Source organism: Carettochelys insculpta, chromosome 9 (genome assembly GCF_033958435.1).
Source record: "Carettochelys insculpta isolate YL-2023 chromosome 9, ASM3395843v1, whole genome shotgun sequence".
Taxonomy (NCBI): domain Eukaryota; kingdom Metazoa; phylum Chordata; order Testudines; family Carettochelyidae; genus Carettochelys; species Carettochelys insculpta.
In genome coordinates this window covers 35882137-35906693 of record NC_134145.1, presented here as the reverse complement: position 1 = coordinate 35906693, position 24557 = coordinate 35882137, and positions in this window count along the sequence as shown.

Sequence of the window (24557 nt, the reverse complement as noted above, 5' to 3'; positions counted from 1 at the left end):
TCTCCTGCTGTATAAAATCCCCTCAACCAACAATCAAAATCCTTCCCACCTCACTCTTCCCCCATCTTCTAGTTCTCTTGCATAGCACACGGTTGCATGAGTTGAAGAGGCCAGAGGCAGATGAGGCAGAATTCAATTTGCTTTTGTTCGGTTTTCTCTTATTACCTTATAAAAAGCTTATAATTTTCTCCCAGGATAGAGGTAGTGCAGAATATTGTTGTAGGTCAGGGTTAGTATTTAACAATGTTTCACCTCACTACATCTCCATCCCCTGGAACAGAGGCTATTTTTAGTGCACCTTTCATGGAACAATATATAACATCTCCTGCACCATGAATTATCTCCTGGGATGACGTCTGTATCTCAGTAAACAGAGTACTTCACTACCTAATTTTTTGTACTCCGTGTGCCTCTGTTTATCAGTAATGTCCTATGCTGTATACACCATTCCAGTCAGAACACATTGCAGTTATAGCCTGAGGAGCATGTCTTGTGAGGAGCAACTTTCCCTTTCCTGAACAGCAAATTAACTGAATTAAAGACTGGAAGAGGTTATTTCTTTTCAGTACCAACCTGGCATTGCTTCGCCTTGTTGATGAGATCCTTAAGCATGCAACTCTCTCCTTCAAATTTGTTCCTGTAGCAGAGCCAAAACTCATAACTACAAAGAAGTGTGCTAGACAAACATGGGATTCAGAAGCATGGGCGGGAAAGGAGGACATGTTGCGAACCCTGTTACTTAAAGCTAGCTCCATGCTTATTCTCTCGGTAGCCTCTTGACCATCTGCTCTGCAGGCTATGCTAGCAGCTACAGAATTACCTCAAGGACTCCTTAGATCAGCTGTACTTTTCTGCACAGAAACTTTACTTTACATTAGGAATTTATAACATTCAAAGAGGTCTTAACCACTGCTCCAGTCGTCCAACCCCTCTTTATCTCCCTTCACTTTCTATTTGCTTTCAAACTTAAGATGAATTTGTTGCTTTCTGTGTTACCCTGAGTGATGCAAGCAGGAATCAGGGGCTCCAACACACAAGCGTGGTGACATCAAAGATGCATGCTTTAGCACTAATGCTCTGGAAAGGACTTACAATCACATCTACACTTATGGGGGAAGAATCAGCACTCCCTCCAGGTTAAGGGTCTTTCTAAAAAGTAACTAATTTCATTCCAGTACATTCTGCCTGTTTTAGATATACCAACACCCTCATAGAATCACAGTAAGTTGTATTTTTCGAAAATAATAATTTCTATATTACTAATTTATTTCTGTCTGAAACCCAGCTTTAAACGGAGAACACCATAGACAATTGGTCCCCCCAGGCTTGTTAATATGATTATTCTGACTCATTTTCTAGACTAATAAAAAGACTTGCTTCTTCTTTGGATCTTTTGTTTGTGTTTAGGATTTCCTTTCTGTTTTCATTGGCTTCAGACATGACTTTCTACAGCCCCCACAGAGGTTCTGAAGCAGTGGAAGCTAGCAGAGAATAAAGAGGGGTGAATAAGCGCTGAAGCTTTTCACTCTAGTTCTTCTGATAAGCCTCCATACCTATCTTAGGCACCACTGACACCAGCCTGGCAAGCCTCTCCTCGGGTTCAGCCCATTCACTGGAATTTTGGGTGTTTTAGCATATAGAACAGTCCTGCACACAGTTTTCATAAAACCTCCCGGATGGGCAAAGAATGGTAACCTAGAACTGGTCAGAAATCAGGTTTTCTAGCATCCTGTGATGCTGAGATTTCAAACCAAAATCTTTCGTGAATTGGTATGAAAAGCTAGAAACGTTCATTTTTTCATAAAATGAAACACCAATTAAAAATTTCACCTTGGACCCTGGCCTGCCAAAAGCGGGGCAAAGAAGGCAATATACACTCAGTGGAGATAGTGATAATTTCCCACCTTCACTGGAGAATGTGTTTGTCTTCTGCCATAGAAAAACAGATGCAATTAGGAATACTGCTTTTACCATAAATTTAGTCATCACCATTTGCTTTATTCCAACGCTGCATCCAGATTTATGCCTTCTCATACAGATTTAGATATTGGCATAGCTAGTAGATTCATACATAAAACAATAACTACCTAGCCCCTTAATCTTGAAATATAGGCCTAAAATACATGAATGATCCAGCCCCATTCATTACTTATATTAGTACCTCTTCTTTAAACACTGGTCTTCATCTGTCCTCAAGTCCGCCTGACTTGTGTGGATATTCTTATTCGTTCCTTTCATTTATCCCATTTAGATTCTCCATGCCTTTTAGCTGGTCCCCGCATGTAAAGCTAACATCACAGACCACCACCACCACTTGTACAAAATGCTGTGGCATGATAAGATCACTGACCCTTATAATAACTGTATTTTTATCATACAGTAATAGTTTCCAGCTTACATTATTGTTACTTCAGTGCTTTAAAGTTTGAAACCCTTATTTTTAGCCACCGTATTCTAGTACAGTTCCTGTTTGATTTTTTAAAATGAGCAGTTTGACCTACTTGCCTCAGCAGGCTCTATCTGTACCACACTGTGTTATTGAGTGGCTTTATTAATTTAGCACCTTTTTTTCTAGAACTCTCTACCCAGCAATGTAGCCACTGTTTTATTCTTTATTTTAAACTGATGCTTCCCTTATTTTCATGCAGTAGAGTCACAAACTGTATTACCAAATTGTCACATTTTTCTGAAGTTCTTTGAGATATCTTGGCATAATAAGTTATATAATGCGAACATGTTGCATGAAAGCGAGATGATTCACCATGAAAACATTCTTTGTTAATTACCACCTAAGCTTAGAAGAAATTAAGAAAAACAAAACACTTGGCTGAAAATGGAAATTTTGTATATGAGCCAGGAGAAAAATCAATAGCATAGCTGCCAAGACAAGTAAATAAATCATACATTTTCTGGACCAATTATTTGTTTATGTGTTTTTTTTCAATCCATATTGTAACATTAGGTTTTCAGGAAAGCATCAAAAATGCAGTAAGTCATAAGAGAGGCTTATGTTTTAAGATGCTTTATGTCTTAGCGTCTGATGCATCAGCCCAATAGGACAGCTACACCCCCCAAAACACGCTGGTTTTGTTATTGTTTGAATAGGCTAGCCCTTGAAGAATCTGACATAATTAGAAAAAGTTCCTGCTTCTACTTGAAGAGAACCAGGATGAGAATTCTGATTCCTATTCTCTTTGTGCTTCCTCAGTAGGACACAAATATTTTCAATACAATTTACTGAGCTTTCTGCCTCTCTTTTAAACTGAAATGCAGGGCACATTTACCATAAGAAGGTCATTTACAAAGAAACATTTCCCCACATTCAGACTCACAAAGTAAAGTGCACCGAAGAAACTAAGTGTGACATGCAAATTTGATCTAAAAATCTGCCAACAGAGTCAGCACTCTGCATTTCAAATGTAAGTTATTTTTTCAGGCTAATGTGACATAGCCAGGATTACTCTACTCAGGTTGTATTATTTGTCCTAGGAACTCTTGTGATATAACACATGTATTCACATCTTACCCACCAATAAAGATGGTCTGCATCAGGATAGAGCTGCAGTCAGTCACATCTAAGGTTCCTCAAGTAATACACTTTCACTGGAATCACTTGTGCTGCAAGCGAAGTTACAGCTCCTTACTGAACATGAAAAAATAGCTTTGGGATGGGAAAATTCACCTTACACAAAGAGCTAGCTGAGATTCATTCCATTTTCATTTTCAGCTGAAGACAGTAATTTCTTTTGTCACTCAGCTAAACCACAGAAAAGTGCATTCATATTGTATGCATATTTTGCTTACACAGAGATATTATATTCCTTTTACTAAACTATTTGTTAAAAGAAAAGATAAATGATAGTATAAAATGTGGCATTTTGCCTCTAATATACTTTTATATTAAATTGCCATTTTAGCTAAATGTCATTTTTTGATAAAAGCAATTACTAATATACCTAGGGAAAATTAGAGTGGCCTTTGCTCATGGCCTTGTCCTACATTTTAATCCAAGTGAGATTATGAGGATGATCAGATGATGAAGCGGGTCTTTGTCCACAAAAGCTTATGTTCCAAAATATCTCTTAGTCTATAAGGTGCCACAGGACTTCTTGTTGTTCTCAATGATACAGACTAACACAGCTACCTCTCTGAGAGTTAACTGAGAATTTGCATGACTTCTGAGACACATATCCTGCACCCTTTAAAGGCTATGCATTCACTTACATGATGCAGGATTCAGCCCTAAGGGTCTCATCTTTGGATATGCAAAATTCTGCTATGAGCCATGCTAAAATGAAAGAAAGGACTGGAATAGAGCATATAGTAGAAATATAGTACAGTCATTACATACATTATAAATTGAGTTGACCAAAATTTTTCATCAAAAAGATTTTTTTTCAAATAAAAAAGCAGCTGTGTTTACTGAAATATTTCACAAATTCAGGCTGATTTCAGAATATCATTTTGATGTGAAAACTTCTGAAGTTTCCTTTTAACAGTTCTAATTTTCCTTTTCACTAACCAGCAGGCTATCTTCTTGCACCTTGGACTGAGCCATTAATCAATGGATCTCATCTTCTTACACCAGTGTTGAGTGACTAAACTAACCCTTGATCAGCAGAGCCAATTACAGATGTTACATAAAAAACCACTAAGTTCAGGTGTTGTAGGTTCATTTCAGATCTCATGCATTTCCTGTACTGCCTGGAAATGCTGATTCTCAAAGCAATTAAGAGCTTGTGCAGTGGTCTGCCACCAGGACAATCTGCCCTGAACTAGAGTTTCCAGATCATTGGGAGATATGCTGCATGACTTCACATTGGCCCTTCAGATGTGCTTATAGCACTTATGCTGGCCACCGATAGCGCACTTTCCATGAGCAAGCTGGCCATAGAAAACAATGCTTGGTATCTGTGTATCAGCCATCCTCAGAACATGACTAGTCCAATGAAACTATCTGTTCATAAGCATTGCTTCCATGCCCCTGACACCATACAGTTTAACAACCTCCGTTTTAGGAATTCTGTCTCACCAATTCACGTGGGCGATTTTCCTCGGACAGCACGTATGGACCTCACTGAGTTTCAAAACATGGCCGTGATATATTGTCCATGACTCTGAGCCATACAGCAGGATATTCAGGACAACTGCCTGATAAACTGCTACCTTAGTAAGAAGTTTAATACTCCAGTCCTTCCATGGGCATTTGGTCAATTTTCCAAAAGAAGTATTGGCTTTGGCCAATTGAGCAGATACTTCATGATCCACATTCATATTAGAGGACAGCACACTTCCAAGGAAGCAGAACTTATCAACAGCCTTAAGGACTATGCCAGCAGCAGCGATCACTGGAGTGCTGAGCTCTTTCTAAACAGTGTGGGTGCGTCTACACTAGCTGGCTGCTTCGAAGTAGCCAGCCCAATGTCCAAATAGCACCTGTCGTGTCTACACGCGCCGGGTGCTATTTCGACATTGAAATCGACATTAGGCAGCAAGATGTCGAAGTCGCTATTCCATCCGAGGATGGGAATAGCACCCTACTTAGACATTGAACTTCAAAGTAGGGTGCGTGTAGACGATCCGCGTCCTGCTACTTCAAAATTGCGCGGTCCTCCATGGCAGCCACCAGCTGAGGAGTTGAGAGACACTCTGTCCAGCCCCTGCGGGGCTCTATGGTCGCCGCGTGCAGCAGCCTTAAAGGCACCACTGACCCGGACTTCCTGTGGCAGGAAGCTGAGAGCGTGCAGGCAGTAGCACAGGCACGTGCTTGTCCTGCACACTTCTCATAGCCCCCGATCCCCGCTGCCTGTATCCATGGCCTCCGGCCAGCCCCCCAAGAGCCCCCAGGGCTCCCCTCCTGAGGGGACCCAGGCACCCCAGCAGCCAGGCGGGGGGCCAAAAGGACTCTGGGCCCCTCCTGGTCGGAGGCCAAGCTCCGAGACCTGCTGAGGCTCTGGGGCGAGGAGGAGGTGCTCCACGTGATGGGGAGCAAGCGGTGGAACGCAGAAGCATTCGCCCAACTGGCCGAGGGCCTGGCTGCCTGGGGTCATCCTGCCCGCACTCCGGATCATGTCTGGAGTAAAGTGAAGGAGCTGCGGCAGGGGTACGCCCAGGCCCAGGACTCGGCCAGCTGGTCTGGGGCTGCCCCCGCCACTTGCCCCTATTACAGGGAGCTCAGGGCCATCCTGGGCCCCCAGAACACCTCCTCCCCCCCAGCCACCCTTGATACCAGGGCCGATGAGCCCCAGCAGGCCTTGGAGCTGGAGTCCGGCCCAGAGGCCAGCCCTGCACCCTGGGACCCACCCAAGAAGCCCCCCTCAGGACAGGGGAGGAGGGGTCCAGCAGCGAGGAGGGTGGACTCCTCATTGACCTCCCTTCCTGGAGCACCAGCTGGGCATCCGCCCACCGGGCTTCCCCCGACCGTGGCAATGGATGGTCTGGTATGTACCCCACAGAGCACACACCCATGGGCCACAGGAGGGGGGCACCAGCCATGACTGGGAGCCTCACATACCCCCGGCGGACCCCAACCCATGAATGCCCAGCCACAGTACAGTCCCAGGATGGCGGCACGACCATCAGCGCCCATCAGCACCCGGACCCATGGACAGAACTCAGTCTTGACCCCGGGGGGTGGGGGGACAATGCCAAGGCAACAGCCAACAGGGACATCAAACCTACCGACGGGGACGGAGACCCAGCACCCAAGAGGGGGGCGGGGAGAACGGGCCACGGGCCAGGGCACTGGACTAACAGCCTTCCCCTCCCTCTCTCCCTCTCTCAAGCTGCAGCATCGGATGCCCCAGGCAGCCAGGCGCCGTCTGTTGTTCCTGACAGCCCGCCGGAGGCCAGCCACCGCCAGCATCTGGAGACACCCCCAAGGCCAACAGGACGGTCCCGCCACCACCAGACTCTTGGGATGGCCCCGGTGGACCCTCAGCTGCTGGCAGCTCTCCGGCGGCAGATAGAGGTGGCGGAGGAAAGACTCCACTTTGAGTGGGAGGAGTCCACCCGGCGGTGGCCGGCATGGGAGGACTTTATAAGGGTTTTCAGGGACATAGCTGGGTCGATCCGGGAGGCCGTCACCTGGCTCCCACCCCCCGCTGCCCCCCGGGCCGCCCTCCCCGCCGCTCCACCTGCCTCGTTGCCTGCTGCCCCGCCTGCCACTCCACCCGCCTCGCCACCTGCTGCCCCACCTGCTGCCCCACCCGCCTCACCACCGGCAAGCTCCACAGAGCCCACTGGGGCTGAAGACCGGCCAGTGGAGGCATCCTGGCCCTACCTGCCGGTCCTCCCAGTCCCCAGCCGGCCACGCCGGGGACTGCAGACACAGGGAGGGGGGGTTGCGAGCCATACCCGCTGGGGCTCACACCCCTCTACCCCCACCCCGGACTGATGGGGGCCCAGCGGACAGCTCGGCTGTTGTCCCCCTTTTGTATATAGTTGTCCCCCTTTTTGTAGATTAGTTGCATTTTCTTTGTTGAATCAAACAAGTTACCCAGTTTAAAAAAAAAGTTTTATTTTCCAAAAAGCTGGAGTCGTGTGCTTGTTGGGGGGGGTGGCGTGCGGGTGTTGGGGGCGGTGTGCGGGTAGTGCGGGCTGTGGGGGGGGATCTTCTGGGGAAGGCCAGGGAGGGGCTCAGGGGTCTCCCTGATTGAAGTGGGCCCGCAGGGCCTCACAGACCTGTACCCCCTCATGGTGGGCTTGGCGGCTGGGTGCAGCAGCCGGCTGCGGGAAGCCCATGCCAGCGTCGACCGCCCACCCCGAACGAAAGCCCCCCCCTTGCTCTCAACGATGTTGTGGAGCGTGCAGCAAGCGCCCACAACCTGGGGGATGTTTTGGAGGCTGACGTCCAGTCGGGCAAGGAGGCATCTCCAGCGGCCCTTCAGACAGCCAAATGTTCTCTCCACCACCTGGCGGGCATGGTTCAGGTGGGCATTGAACCACTCCTGGCTGGCGTTGAGGTGGCCGGTGTACGGGCGCATGAGCCAGGGCTGGAGGGGGTAGGCCGCATCTGCCACGAGGCAGAGGGGCACGGTGGTGTCCCCCAGAGGGATCTCCCTCTGGTGGATGTAGGTCCCTGCCTCCAGACAGCGGCACAGGCCCAAGTTCCTAAAAACATGGGCATCATGGCTACGTCTACACGTGCAGCCAACATCGAAATAGTCTATTTCGATGAATAACATCTACACGTCCTCCAGGGCCGGCAACGTCGATGTTCAACTTCGACGTTGCTCAGCCCAACATCGAAATAGGCGCAGCGAGGGAACGTCTACACGTCAAAGTAGCACACATCGAAATAGGGATGCCAGGCACAGCTGCAGACAGGGTCACGGGGCGGACTCAACAGCCAGCCGCTCCCTTAAAGGGCCCCTCCCAGACACAGTTGCACTAAACAACACAAGATACACAGAGCTGACAACTGGTTGCAGACCCTGTGCCTGCAGCATAGATCCCCAGCTGCCGCAGAAGCAGCCAGAAGCCCTGGGCTAAGGGCTGCTGCCCACGGTGACCATAGAGCCCCGCAGGGGCTGGAGAGAGAGCATCTCTCAACCCCCCAGCTGATGGCCGCCATGGAGGACCCAGCAATTTTGACGTTGCGGGACGCGGATCGTCTACACGGTCCCTACTTCGACGTTGAATGTCGAAGTAGGGCGCTATTCCTATCTCCTCATGAGGTTAGCGACTTTGACGTCTCGCCGCCTAACGTCGAAGTTAACTTCGAAATAGCGCCCGACGCGTGTAGACGCGACGGGCGCTATTTCGAAGTTGGTGCCGCTACTTCGAAGTAGCGTGCACGTGTAGACGCAGCTCATGTGTGCAGCCGGGCCAGCCCACGTACACGTCCTGGAAGCAGCCCCGACTGTCCACCATGGCCTGCAGGACCACGGAGTGGTAGCCCCTGCGGTTGATGTATCTTCCTCCGCTGTGGTCCGGGGCGCGGATGGGGATGTGGGTCCCATCCAGGGCCCCGAAGCAGTTGGGGAACCCCATGGAGGCAAATCTGGCAACAGCTGCGTCCAGGTCCCCGAGTCGGACGACTCTCTGGAGCAACATGGCATTAAGCGCACGGACCACCTGTGGGGAGGGAACACAGGTGCCCATGAGGCTGTGCAGGGTGCCCCGGTGCCCTTCCCACAGGGCCCCCTCCCAGGCACCTCCCCGGGTACCCCACTTGCCCAGCCCAGCCCTCCCTGGTACCCCTCCCTTTCCAGCCTCACACCTGGCCCCTCCCCTGTCCCTCCCTCCCCAAGCCCACACCTGGCTCCCCCACCCCCCAGTGGGTGCGTGCCCAGGCCTCCTTACCTCCATGACGACGACCCCGACCACGGCCTTTCCCACTCCAAACTGGTGTCCCACGGAGCAGTAGCTGTCTGGAGTGGCCAGCTTCCAGCCGGCTATTGCGACCTTCCTCTCGACGGAGAGGGCGCGCCGCATCCAGGTGTCGTGGTGCCTCAGTGCTGGGGTGAGCCACTGGCAGAGCTCGAGAAAGGTCTGCCAGCACATGCGGATGTTCCGGAGCCACATATCGTCATCCCACTCCCGCATGACAAGCTGCTCCCACCACTCGAAGCTGGTGCGGTAGCTCCAGAGGTGGGGGAGCAGCCGGTGAGGGAGGAAGAGGGGACCCCGCTGGTCAGGGGTGTCCCCGTCTGCCTCCAGGGTGGGCTCCTCTGGCAGGAGCCACTGGGCGGCCTCCCGGACAGCACCTAACAGGGTGCTTGCCCCCTGGATGACTACCTGGAGGGCCTCCGCTTCCTGCTGCTGCTGCTGCAGCTGTTGCTGGGTGTCCATATCTGCTGTGACTTGGTCTGTGAGAGAGTGGCTACTGCTCTGCAGACCTCGTGCTGTGCAGGCCTGGTGTGTCTGAGAGGGGCCCTTTAAGGGAGCGGCTTGCAGCTGCCCCGGAAGGGCTAGTGTGCTCTGTGACCTGGTCCGTGGTCTTTCCTGGCCCCTTATTTCGAAAGAGGGGGTTTGTGTGTGTGGACACTCTGCATTTCCTTCCAGGGCGCCTCTTTTCGACGTTCCCCATCGCTACTTCAACGCTGAACATCAACGTTGCCAGCCCTGGAGGACGTGTAGACAATATTTGTCGAAGTAGCTTATTTCGATGTTCTTACTTCGAAATAGCCTACCTCAATGTAATGTGCTAGTGTGGATGTAGCCTGTGAGGCATAACTTCTTGTGGTTCACTGTGAGCTGCAGGGCTGCTGACAGAATTGCCAGGCCCCGGGGAGAGGGAATGTGGCAGCTCTGGGACACCAGAAGTAGTAGAGCCTTGTGTGGGAGGTGCACAGCTGGGGGCTAGCATCCCCCAGCCAGTGCCACCCAGGATTCCTGAGGTGATTTAAAGGGCCTGCAGTAGCTGGAAGCTCCGGCCTCTTACAACAGCACTAAGGCTATAACATAACTTTCTCTCTCTCGTTCTTCCCAACCTAAATAATGTTTAATTATTTTGATCAAATAGAACAGCTCCAACAGTAGAAAGACAGAAGAAGTCCCCAAAGATTAACTTACTGTCCAGTGGTTAATGCACTCACCTGGGAAAAGGAAAACCTGAGCTTAAGACTGGCCCTGATCTTGGGAATTTTGGGAACCCAGTGAATCTTTTATGTAAAAAAATTTAAAATGATAAAACAAGGCATTTAATTTCACATTAAACATTTTATTCAACCCACAAAATGCACACATACAGAGAGAGAGCGAGAGCGAGAGACATGCACCTCTGCCCGTTTCTGGCTTTCAATTTACCGTAAATTCTGGACATTTTCATTTTTAGTTCAACCCGAATGGATTTTTTCAATGAACAAAATATAAACTAATCGCACAGTCCTAATTGTCATCAGATGCCTTTAGTACCAGGCATGCGGTAAGATCTCCTTCAGCATTTTTACTGATTGCTGATGTATAATAAAGACAAACTTTTCACCATTTACAATTTTGTAGGGTGACCATATCTCCCCCAGCCAAATATGGGATACCAGGGAATGACGGTATCCTGGTCAAAATGGGATGGATGTTCACCTACATTGGAGTTAGGCAATGGCTGTCCTAGGTAGTGGCTGCTACCCTGCTGGAGGAGTGGGGGTGGGGGCGCATCTGCAGCTGTCAGCTGCTCCAGGGCTTGGGGCATCAAGGACAGGGCTGCCACCCCACCAGCGAAGCCAGGTGGCAGCTGCACCACAGCACCAGTCCAGCTCTCAGCTCTCCCAGGTGCAGGGAGCCAGAGCCATGCAGCAGCCACTGCACTCCAGAAAACAGAATACAGGGTAATTAGCCCCTTTGGCAAAATAAAATTGGGATGCCACTATGGCACCCAAAATACAGGGCTGTCCCACCCAAAACCGGATGGATGGTCACCCATTCAGAATCCAGACCGCAATATCTTGGCCATGTTAATGGTATCTCTGAAGCTCTGTACACAGACGCTAGTCTGCACATGGAAATTTTTACAACTGTTTAACTTATTTTGATCAACAGAGCAATAGAAAATGTGAGTTCTCTTTCAAATACTCTTCTTTTTGCCAAGATCATCAGGATCTATTTAAAAAAGAGTTTAAAAAATGAGTATTTTCAAAAGCAAAGTTTTACAGGTTCAATGGCTGTGTCACCTAGTCTTTTAAAAGACTGGGGGAAATGTTTCAGATGGCTCAAGATATTTTGTTTGACAATTGCCACACGTGTATTTAAAATGATCTACATGAGCACTGGAATGAGTAGGATGTTCGCACTATTGATTTCAGTTGCATGCAGTGCTATTGGGATGGGATTACTGGAGTGATGTACAACAAGATGTCCTGTGGCACCTTATAGACTAACAGATATGTTGGAGCATAAGCTTTTGTGGGCAAAGACCCACTTCATCAGATGCATGAGTGAGGCAGCAGGGTGGTTCAGAGGGTATTTAAAGAATGGGGTCCCAGTAAAAGGGAGGGCCAGAGCTGACAAGGTCATTCAGTCAGGGTGGAAAAGGCCCATTATCAGTAGCATGTATGAAGAGAGGAAAAAACAGGTCAGATAAGACAGGGAGATATGGCCCATTGTCAGTCTAATGTGGAGATGTTAACACCTAGGGCAGAGAAGCTCCTTTTGTAAAGTGAGAGACACTCCCAGTCTCTGTTTAATCCTTGGTTAATGGAGTCAAATTTACAAATAAATTGCAGCTCAGAGCTTTCTCTCTCCATTTGATTTTTGAAATTTCTTTGTTTCAAGACTGCCACTCTTAAATCTGCTACTGAGTGTCCAGGGAGATTGAAGTGCTCTCCCACAGGCTTCTGTACATTACCGTTCCTGATGCACAATTTACGTCCATTTATTCTTTTACGGAGAGACTGTCCATTTTGGCCAATGTAAATTGCAGTGGGGCATATGGCATATATTATATTAGTAGATATGCAGGTAAAGGAGCCCCTGATGGTATGGTGGTTGTTAGGTCCTGTGATGATTTCACTGGTGTAGATATGTGAGCAGAATTGGCATCAGGGTTTGTTGCATGGATTGGTTCCAAGCTTAGAGTTACTGTTTTGTGATCCATAGTGGCTGATGAGGATTTGTTTAAGGTTGGCAGGCTATCTGTAGGCAAGGACACGCCTGACTCGCAAGGTGTGTGAGAGTGAAAGATCATTGTTCAGGATGGGTTGCAGATCACTGATGATGCGCTGGAGAGTCCTTAGGTGGGGGCTGTATGTGATGGTCAGTGGTGTTCTCTTGTTTTCCTTGCGAAGCCTGTCTTGTAGCAGGTGGCTTCTGGGTACCTGTCTCGCTCTGTCAATCTGTTCCCTCACTTCCTTAGGTGGGTATTGTAGTTTGAGGAAAGTTTGATAAAGGTCTTATAGATGTTTGTCTCTGTCTGATGGATCAGAGCAAATACGGTTGCACCTCAGTGCCTGGCTGTAAACAATGGATCGTGTAGTATGCCCTGGATGGAAGCTGGAGGCGTGTAGATAAGCATAGCGATCTGTGGGTTTTTGGTATAGGGTGGTATTTATGTGACCATCGCTTATCTGCACAGTAGTGTCCAGCAAATGACTCTCTTGTGTGGATTAGTCCAGGCTAAAGTTGATGGTGGGGTGGAAACTGTTGCAATCACGGTGAAACTCTTCAAGAGCCTCCTTCCCGTGGGTCCAGATGATGAAGATGTCATCAATGTAGCGCAGGTAGAGGAGGGGCGCTAGGGGATGAGAACTGAGAAAGCTTTGTTCCAGGTCAGCCATAAAAATGTTGGCATACAGTGGGGCCATGTGGGTGCCCATAGCAGTGCCACTGATTTGAAGGTATAATTTGTCCTCAAATCTGATTTAGTTGTGGGTGAGGACAAAGTCACAAAGCTCTGCCACCATTTGTGCCACGGTCTCATCAGGGATAATGTTCCTAACAGCCTGGAGTCCATCTTCATGTGGGATATTGGTGTAAAGGGCCTCTACATCCATGGTGGCCAGGATGGTGTTTTCCGGAAGGTCACCAATGGACTGTAGTTTCCTGAGGAAGTCAGTGGTATCTCGAAGAAAGCTGGGGGTGCTGGTAGCATAGGGTCTAAGTAGAGAGTCCACATATGCAAACAATCCTGTGGTGAGGGTGCCAATGCCTGAGATGATGGGGCGTCCAGGATTCCCAGGTTTATGGACCTTGGGTAGCAGGTAGAATTAACCTGGTTTGGGTTCAAGGAGCATGTCTGTGTAAATTTGTTCCTGTGTTTTTATAGGGAGGATCTTCAGCAGATGCTGTAGTTTCTATGTGTCTTCCTTAGTGGGATCCTCAGACAGAGGATATAGAAACCCTACCATGGTTTAGGGCTTGTCTATACTTACCAGAAAATTCAACCAGCAGGCAGCCAATCTTCCAGAGTCGACTTAGCATGCCTAGAGGGGCTGTGCTACATCTAATGATCAGGATGTTGCCATTGACCCCTGTACTCCTCACAGTAATGAGAGGTGTGGAAAGTCAGTGTGAGAGTTTCTCCCATCAACCTCCAGCTGTGTGAATGTGGGCAAAAAAATGATTTAAGATACAATGACTCCAGCCACACAATTTTTGTAGCTAGAGTTGCGGATCTTACTTCAGTGTTTCCCCTAGTGTAGACCTGGCTTTATTTACAGAGAGACAAAGATAAAATGTCATAAATTGCTGGTCCATACCCAGACCGATCACATGACAACTTACATGAGACATTCCAGCAGCCATATCCTGAGGGCATAATCCCAGTGCACCAGAGTGAAGGCAGAGACAAGAAGCCCCCATGCCAAGGCTAAGGGGAACCATAGACACAGTCTTTCCACACTACACAACCACGAGTGGAGCTAGCTAGGTAAAGCAAAGGAAGAGAATGCTCCAACTTTCCTCATCTCCCTGAACACCAGAAAGCTAAAAGAGTCCAGAATCTCCCAGAGCTCTCTTCTGGGCTCAGCACTTTTGTACCACTCCCATTCAAGGCAGTAACTAGCTTCCTAGAATTAATCCGATAAAGTTTCAGTTCAGATTCCTCAAGCAAATATCACTCATTCTGTGCTTCCACAACTGAGTTCAACAAATATATTATACCAGTAGGGCCTAGATGTAGATACGTAAGGTAAATATAGGGATTTTTATTATATGAGAAAGAATGGCCAGCTTGTGTGTAATGATAAGAGCTCCAATTTGAGAGCAATTCAGATAGTAGTAGTTTCAACTCATTTCTATGAATGCTATAAGATTTGTCTACTTGGTTTGCCTTTTTAATTTTGTGAAAGCATAAGCGTCTTGAATGCTGGTAATCCAAAAGAGTTACTTGTAATAAACAAAGGAAGGATGCCACTGTGGTTAATGCAATCATATCTTCCCATCCACCCCCAATCTAAATATTAGCACATCCCAGGGGCATGTTCTATAGAATCCATGTCTACCAACTGGATGCATTACAGAGGATTTCTCAAATAAGTTTAAGAACTTAAAGAGCAACAATGAGGTAGCTACTTGACTAACATTGTCCTCTACTTCTAATCATTGCTTTGGTTATGTGTTAGATAACTACTTTTAGTAATTGTGAGCATGTTGCCTGCCTCACAGTCTGACACAACACAATATAACAGCATATTGAGACAACAAAACACACTGCAAATGCAGTATGAAACTTCAAAAATTAGTACTTGCTTTTAGCAAACCAGCTGTCCTCTAAAAGCAAGTGACATGAATTATTTAAGGATAATTTTGATCTGAGAAGAATTCCCTTGACACTTTTTGCGTTAGTGAGTGGTGTTTCTCCAGATACAGTGTCTATGTGGTTGCTAAGACGACTGTTTAGTCTCCTGTTTTGAAAAACAGCACTTCACAAATCTATATTTTGCCTCTTTTGTGATCTCGTGGTCAACAGCTATGTAACTCAGCAACCTCCACACTAGGGGTGCATCTACACTAGCCAGCTACTTCGAAGTAGCTGGCACAATGTCGAAATAGCACCTGTCGTGTCTACACGCGCCGGGTGCCATTTTGACGTTGAAATCAATGTTAGGCAGTGAGGCGTCGAAATCGCTATTCCCATCCGAAGATGGGAATAGCACCCTACTTTGACGTTGAACATCGAAGTAGGGTGTGTATAGATGATCCACGTCCTGCTACTTTGAAATAGCAGGGTCCTCCATGGCGGCCCTCAGCTGAGGGGTTGAGACGCTCTGTCCAGCCCCTGCGGGGCTCTATGGTCGCCGTGCGCAGCAGCCTTTGAAGCACCACGGACCTGGATTTCCTGTGGCAGGAAGCTGAGAGCGTACAGGCAGCAGCACACGCACGTGCTAGCCCTGCATGCCCTCTACAGGCCCCGACCCCTCCACCCACCACCCATGGCATCGAGCCAGCCCCCGAGCACCCCCAGGGCTCCCCTCCTGAGGGGATTCAGGCAGCCCCGGCAGCCAACTGTGGGGCCAAAAAGAGGTGGGGCCCCTCCTGGTCGGAGGCCGAGCTCCAAGACCTGCTGGGGCTTTGGGGTGAGGAGGAAGTGCTCCACGTGATGGGGAGCAAGCGGTGGAAAGCAGAAGCATTCACCCAAGTGGCTGAGGGCCTGGCTGCCCAGGGTCAGCCTGCCCACACTCCAGATCATGTCCGGAGCAAGGTGAAGGAGTTGCGGCAGGGGTACGCCTGGGCCCGGGACTCGGCCAGCCGGTCTGGGGCTGCCCCCACTCCTTGCCCCTGTTACAGCAGCTCAGGGCCATCCTGGGCCCCTGGGACACCTCCTCCCCCTCAGTTTCTTGACACCACAGCCGATGAGCCCCAGCAGGCCTCGGAGCTGGAGTCCGGCCTGGAGGCCAGCCCCACATCCCAGGGCCCATCCGAGGAGCCCCCCTCAGGACAGCGGAGAAGGGGTCCAGCAGCAAGGGGGGGCTCCTCATCAACCTCCCCTTCCGACGCACCAGCTGGTCCCCCAACCGCAGCAATGGTCGGTCCCCACAGGTCACACACCCACGGGCCATGGGGCAGGGGCACCAGACACGACCAGGAGCCTCACACACCCCAAGCAGAGCCCAGCCCGCAACTGCCCAGCCACAGCACAGTCCCAGGACGGTGGCACGGCATCAGCGCCTGTCAGCACCCACACCCATGGACAGCACTGTGCCTTAACCCCAGGGGCGGGGGGGAGAATGCTATGGGGACAGCCAACAGGGACATCACACCCACCGACGGGGACGGAGACCCAGCACCCAAAGGGGGGCGGGGGGAATGGGCCATGGGTGAGGGCACTGTACTAACAGCCTTCCCCTCCCTCTCTCCCTCTCTGCAGCTGCACCATCTGATGCCCCTGGCAGCCAGGCACCCTCCGTCATCCCTGACATCCCGCTGGACGTCAGCCATCACCAGCACCTGGAAACATCCCCAAGGCCAGCGGGACGGTCCCACTACTGCCAGACCCTGGGGATGGCCCCTGTGGACCCCCAGCTCCTGGCAGCTCTCCAGCGGCAGACGGAGGTGGCGGAGGAGAGACTCCACTTCAACAGGGAGGAGTCCACCCATCAGTGGGCGGTGTGGGAGGACTTCATGGGGTTCTTCCGGGACATAGCCAGATCCAGGAGACCAGCACCCAGCTCCTGCCCCCCGCTGCCCCACCGGGCTGCCCTCCCCGCCGCTCCACCTATTGTCCCCCCCACCTCACTGCCTGCTGCACCACCTGCTGCCCCACCCCCCTCACTGCCTGCTGTGCCACCTGCCATGCCGCCTGCAAGCTCCGCAGGACCAGAGCCTACTAGGCCTGAAGACCGGCCAGTGGAGGCATCCCAGCCGTACTTGCCGGTCCTCCCAGCCCCCAGCTGGCCACGCTGGGGACCGCGGGTACACGGGAGGGGGGTCGCGAGCTGTACCTGCTGGGGGTCGTGCCCCTCTACCCCCACCCCAGACTGATGGGACAATGGCCAAGCCATCCGCTGGGACAATGGCTGAGCCAGCCACCAGGCCCCCATGTACATAGTTGTCCGCAATGTATGTAGTTGTCCCCCTTTGTATACTGGTTGCAGTTTCTGTTGTGCACAAAACAAAGTTAGCAGTTTTCAAAAAAAAAAAAAGGTTTTATTTTCCAAATAACTGGAGGCGTGTGGGTGTTGGGGGCGGTGTGTGGGCAGTGCGGGCTGGGGGGGCGGGGTTCCTCCGGGGAAGGCCAGGGAGGTGCTCGGGATCTCCCTGATTGAAGTGGGCCCACAGGGCCTCGCGGACCCGTACCCACTCATGCTGGACCTGGCAGCTGGGTGCAGCAGCTGGCTAGGGGAAGCCCGTGTCAGCATCGACCGCCCACCCCTAGACAAAACCCTCTCCCTTACTCTTGACAATGTTGTGGAGCATGCAGCATGCGCCCACAACCTGGGGGATGTTCTGAAGGCTGACGTCCAGTCGGGCAAGGAGGCACCGCCAGTGCCCCTTCAGCCGTCCAAAGGTCCTCTCCACCACCTGGTGGGCATGGTTCAGGCGGGTGTTGAACCACTCCTGGCTGGCATTGAGGTGTGACTTGGTCTGCGAGAGTGTGGAGAGTACCCTGTGGACCTCATGCTGTGCAGGCCAGGTGTGTCTGGGAGGGGCCCTTTAAAGGGGTGGCTTGTTGTTGACCCAGAAGGGCTAGTCCAGCATGTGACCCAATCCGCGGGCTTTCCTGGCCCCTTATTTCAACAGGGAGTGCTTGTGTGTGTGGACGCTGTGCTTTTCCTTGCAGGACGGCTTCTCTCAATGTTCCCCGTTGCTACTTCGATGTTGAACATCGATGGCACCAGCCTTGGAGGACGTGTAGATGATATGCATCGAAGTAGCCTATTTCTATGTTCTTACGTCAAAATAGGCTACTTCAACTAGTGTGCTAGTGTAGACGTAGCCTAGGAGAAAAAATATTAAAAGAAAAGGTTCTCACAGTCACTGGTGAATGGTACAGCAGCTAGAGCTATGCAGATAATCAATTATCCAAAATTTTCAAATTTTTCTCCATTTAGTTTACAGCTATTGTTCAAAAAATGCTTGACAATGATTTTTCCACAAAACTAACTACTGTCCCTAATTTAATTGATTCAGAAGATGTGCTAAGTATTTATATTTTGAATTTCTGAGGAAAGAATGTGTGACCTATGAATATTACATGAGACAAATTGTAAGATTCTTTCATGGAGGGCAGTGCTACAAGAATGATAGTCAGGCATTATGATTTTTACCTAAAAAAAATTTATTTTAAAAGACTGGAAAAATAGGGCCCTAAATGCTGACAAAGGAAAGAGTATAGCATTCAAGTTCATTAATAGTGCTGTATTAAATTCTGGAGCTGTTCAAGGCCACAGTAAGGAAGTACAGTATATGTTTATAAGGGGTTCTCAGGCTTGTAAACTGGGCATTAAACATGAAGACAAGACAAGACGTGTATGCCACATAAGGGGTGCGTCTACACTAGCTGGCTACTTCAAAGTAGCCAGCACAACATCGAAATAGCACCCGTCGCGTCTACACGCGCCATGCACTATTTTGACAATGAAATCGATGTTAGGCAGTGAGAAATTGAAATCGCTATTCCTATCCGAAGATGGGAATAGCACCCTACTTTGACCTTCAACGTCAAAGTAGGGCGCGTGTAGACAATCCACATGGGTCCTCCACAGCGGCCATCAACTGAGGGGTTGAGAGATGCTCTGTCCAGCCCCTGAGGGGCTCTGTGGTCGCCATGTGCAGCAGCCCTTAACCCAGGGCTTCTGGCTGCTGCTGGGGTCCATGCTGTGTGCACGGGGTCTGCAACTTGTTGGCTCTGCGGACCTCATGCTGTGCAGGCCGAGTGTGTCTGGGAGAGGCCCTTTAAGGGAGTGGCTTGCTGTTGCCCCAGAAGGGCTAGTCCAGCCTGTGACCCCCTCTGTAGGCTTTGCTGACCCCTTATTTCGACAGGGAGCGCTTGTGTGTGTGGACACTCCACATTTCCTTCCAGAGCTTCTCCTTTTGACGTTCCCCATCACTATTTCGACATTGAACGTCGATGGCACCAACCCCGAAGGATGTGTAGACGACATGCGTTGAAGTAGCCTATTTCGATGCGCTTACTTTGAAATAGGCTACTGCGACATAATGTGCTAGTGTAGATGTAGCCAAGATGTCCTCTAGTTTCTCCAATAGTCAAACATTTCTTTACACCTAAAATTATTTAGAGACATAGTCATTGTTCCAGTTGATAATGAGAGATAAAAGCTGGTTTAGGGCATCTCTTGACAGCATGAGGGCTTGTATTTTGCACAACACATCAGCAGTACTTACATTCTGAAAAAGACAAATTGCAGAGTTTTAATTATCTTCAGGTTTCATCACAAAAATACTAAGAATAACGGCAGAATTAATTTGATGGGGCCATTGAAGAGTTGTTGAACCTTGTAATGAGACCATTTCATTTTTAAAGGAATCCAAAGCTTTGCCAGGAGGGAGTCTTTGGATTGATAGGAGGACCGCATGAATGTGAGTGTGGAACTGTATACCGGTAGGGGAAAAAAAAAAGTTTTTTTTAAATTCCCTTTAATGTTCATACAGTTCAATCTAGAACTCCATAAAAGAGCAAATGATAATGTTCCAGCTTAGAAATTAAAAAGCACTACAGTAATTAATATTCTTGCATCACTGTTTGATGGGAGAGCTTTCAGTCTATCAGCATTTCTGATGGAACGGACAGTTGATATGATGACTGCAGAAAGGATTTCACTGAACTAGGAACTTTGATAATGCTGGTTATGTTCAAAAGATTTGGAAACAGGAACAACGTTATGCATAGGGTAGTATAATTTATACTGTGGATTCACCCAAAATAGTTGCACTTCCAAAGTGGCATTTACATGTTTATCTCTAGTAAGCAACTTGAATAAAGACTGGAAAACTGAGGAAATTGGTGGTGGTAAATACATATGCATCATCTGTACAACACAGAGAATATGGTATTCTTAACATATACAGGCAGATAACCCACAAGGCAGTGGGTTATCTTGGAAAGGAGCAAGGCTAAGGGAGTAAACCCTGACAGCAAATCCAGAGGGGAGTCCTAAGGCAGTTCTGTGCCAACTTCTGGCATTGACCCAGCAACTCCTGCAGCTGAGCTGATACCAGACGTAGAGGTTATCCTCTCCTTTGGACCATATAACAGTAAAGGCGAGAGGGGGACATTGGGGTCTGGGCAGCCCAAGTTTCCAAAAAAAAAAATTGCACAGGCTCATGCCTGGAGAGGTACTTCAGCATCGCTTAACAGCATTGAACCAATACGGGAGGTAACAGATACTGATTATAAGCTCTCGCTCGATTGGCGTAGAGAACGAGAGCCGGGGTTGCCTTCGATGGTGGGAGAGATCATCGCATCTCACTGGACAGTCACTGCTCGCCTCAAGCTGGGCAGCCCCCAGCCAGTAGGGTACTGTTCCGCCACAGTTCACCGGCCTCACTGGGTGCGTGAGGCTTTAGGTTCCCAAACCTGACAAGTGACTGAAATTTGATCACCAGGCAAACCAATAAGAAAATGAATAAGAAAAGGAAACCATCAAAGTTTTAAGCTTGCTTGCTGGAATGTGCGGACCATGCTGACCGGTTTGACTGAAGATCTTCAGGACATTAGCGACACCTGAAAGACCGCTGTCATCAATGAGGAACTGAAGAGGCTCCAAGTTGACATTGCTGCTCTGCAAGAGACGCGACTCGCAGATTCGGGATCTCTAAAGGAAAAGGACTACACCTTTTCCTGGCAGGGTAAAGCCCAAGAAGAACCCAGGGAGCATGGTGTTGGCTTTGCCATCAGAAACACCCTTCTACAAATGGTGGAATTAGTCATGGGTGGATCAGAAAGACTCCTTCAGGTCATACTTCAAACTTGCGCCGGTCCTGTCCACCTGATCAGCACTTACGCTCCAACCCTGTACGCCACACCAGAAGTAAAAGACAAGTTCTATGACATGCTTAGTGTTGCCATAGCGCAAATACCTGCTCGTGAACAACTGTACATTTTGGGTGACTTCAATGCAAGAGTTGGAGCCGATCGTAACTCATGGCCTTCCTACTTAGGCCACTTCGGTGTGGGAAAAATGAATGAAAATGGACAGCATCTTCTCGAACTTTGAATGTACCACAATCTGTGCATCACAAACACAATTTTCCAAACCAAGCCACGGCACAGAGTGTCATGGAGACACCCACGCTTGAAACACTGGCATCAACTAAACGTGGTCATCGCTAGACGTGATAGCCTCAAAAACGTCCTTCTGACACGCAGCTATCATAGTGCTGACTGCGATACAGATCACTCACTAGTTTGCTCCAAACTCAAGGTGAGACCCAAGAAGCTGTACCACTGTAAACCAACTGGAAGGCCCCGCCAGATGCCAGAAAGACAGCAAACTCAGAGAGCTGAAAAGTTCAGAGCGACCCTCAAGAAGAATCTGCGCAGCAGCCCTGGGGGTTCCGATGTGACATCCAGATGGCAGCATCTGAGGGATACAATTTACAACACGGCCTTGTCGGTGTTTGGAAGAAGAGCTAGAAACACAAGTGACTGGTTCGAAGCTAAATCTGATGAGATGATTCCAGCCATCGAAAAGAAGCGCACTGCACTCCTGGAGTACAAACGCTCACCAAGCAGAGTACCCTGAAAGCACTCAGAGCAGCCAGAAAAACAGTACAGCAGACAGCCAGGCGCTGTGCCAACAACTACTGGCTCAAGCTATGCAGCAGCATCCAGACCAGTGCTGACTCTGGTAATCTCAGGGGAATGTACGAGGGTATCAAGAAGGCATTAGGACCCACCCAGAACAAGATGGCACCTCTGCAATCCAAATCTGGTGAAGTCATCACTGACAAAGCCAAACAGATGGAGCACTGGGTCAAGCACTACTCTGAGCTGTACTCACGTGAGAACATTGTGGTTGATACAGCCCTCGATGCCGTCGATCTCCTACCAGTAATGGACAAACTGGATCAGGAACCAACTGTGGATGAACTGAAGAAAGCCATCGACAGCATTGCGGTAGGAAAGGCCCCAGGCCAGGATGGTATACCATCAGAGGTAATCAAGAGTGCCATGGACACCCTCCTGGAACCCCTACATGAGCTACTGTGCCTGTGCTGGAGAGAGGGAGAGGTTCCACAGGATATGCGTGACGCTAACATTGTAACCTTGTGTAACAACAAAGGAGACAGAAGCGACTGCAACAATTACCATGGAATCTCCTTCCTAAGCATCACTGGTAAACTGTTCACTCGCGTCATCCTCGACAGACTCCACAAGATTGCTGAGAGGGTGTATCCTGAATCACAGTGCGGATTCCGCACAGAGAGATCTACCATTGACATGGTCTTCTCCCTGAGGCAGCTGCAGGAGAAATGCAGCGAGCAGAGGAAGCCACTCTATATTGCCTTCACTGACCTGACCAAGGCCTTCGACTTGGTCAGCAGGGATGGACTGTTCAAACTGCTTCACAAGATAGGCTGTCCGCCACGGTTACTCAAGATAATCCAGTCTTTCCATGAAGACATGAGAGGAACCATCCAATATGACAGCACATTATCGGATGTTTTCAGCCTCAGAGGCAGCATCAAACAAGAATGTGTCCTTGCTCCGACATTGTTCGGGATCTTCTTCACACTCCTCCTGAAGCACACTTTTGGATCTTCAACAGAGGGCATCTTTTTGCACACAAGATCTGATGGGAAACTGTTTAATCTTGTAAGGCTGAAAGCTAAATCTAAGGTGCAGGAAGTCCTCATTAGAGATATGCTGTTCGCAGATGACACTGCTGTAGTGTCACACACAGAAAACCCGCTTCAGAAACTGCTGGATCAGCTCACCAAAGCATGCAAGGACTTCAGGCTTTCCATCAGCCTAAAGAAGACAAACGTACTTGGTCAGGATGTTGCTGAACCTCCATCAATCAGCACTGACAACTATACGTTAGAGGTCCTCCACGAGTTCTTTTACCTCGGGTCCACCATCACTGACACCCTGTCATTGGAGACTGAGCTAAATAGAAGGATTGGAAAAGCACCCACAACTCTGTGCAGACCCAGCAAGAGAGTGTGGAATAACATCAAGTTGTACACCCACACCAAAATGCAAGTCTAAAGAGCCTGCGTCCTCAGCACCCTCCTTTACGGCAGCGAGTCTTGGACCCTGTACACCTGCCAGGAAAAGAGGCTGAACGTCTTCCACTTGCACTGCCTCAGGTGCATCCTTGGAATATCATGGAAGGATGGAGTGTCCAACACCTCCATCCTTCAGCAAGCTGGAATTCCAGCCATGCACACCCTCCTCAGACAGCGGCAGCTCCGCTGGCTTGGCCACGTCCACAGGATGAATGATGGAAGGATCCCAAAAGACATCCTGTATGGCGAGCTAACCTCTGGCAAAAGACCTCCTGGACGCCCCCACTTGCGCTACAAGATGTTTGCAAGAGGGGCTTCAGGGAGGTAGACATCGAGCTGGACAGCTAGGAGGAGCTGGCAGACGATCACAGCAGATGGAGGCAGGAACTATACAAGGGCCTTCAGAAGGGTGAGATGAGGATCAGACAGCTAGCAGAGGAGAAGCGAGCCCACAGAAAGCACAGTAAGGACCTGCCAGACACCCATTATACATGCAACAGATGCAGCAAGGACTGTCACTCTCATGTGGGCCTTCACAGTCACAGTCGACGCTGCAAATGGTGATCCCAAATGGAACTACGAAGGGCGTGATCCATAGTCTACGTAGACTGAAGAATGCCTTCTACAGGCAGATAAAAAAACCCAAAGGATGTAGAATTGAATCATTTGTATCCCATATAATCTCAGAAGACAAGTGGACACACAATTACTATTAACAGAGGGCAGGAAAATGAATCAGGAAGGATACCTAATAAGTCGTAAGCTATTCATTAAGCTGATCATAAACACAAACTATTCAACAGCTTTTTACAGTATCTGAATATCCCCTACAACCTGAATATAGATAGATTGTGACCAAGCAAGAGAAGTCTATTAATGAAGCTGCAGCAATTAATCACAAATTTACATTGCTGTAACAATTTGTAAACCTACGCAGTTTCTGTATTGTACAGAAGTATGTTTGCTGGCTCCACAAAATGTGATAC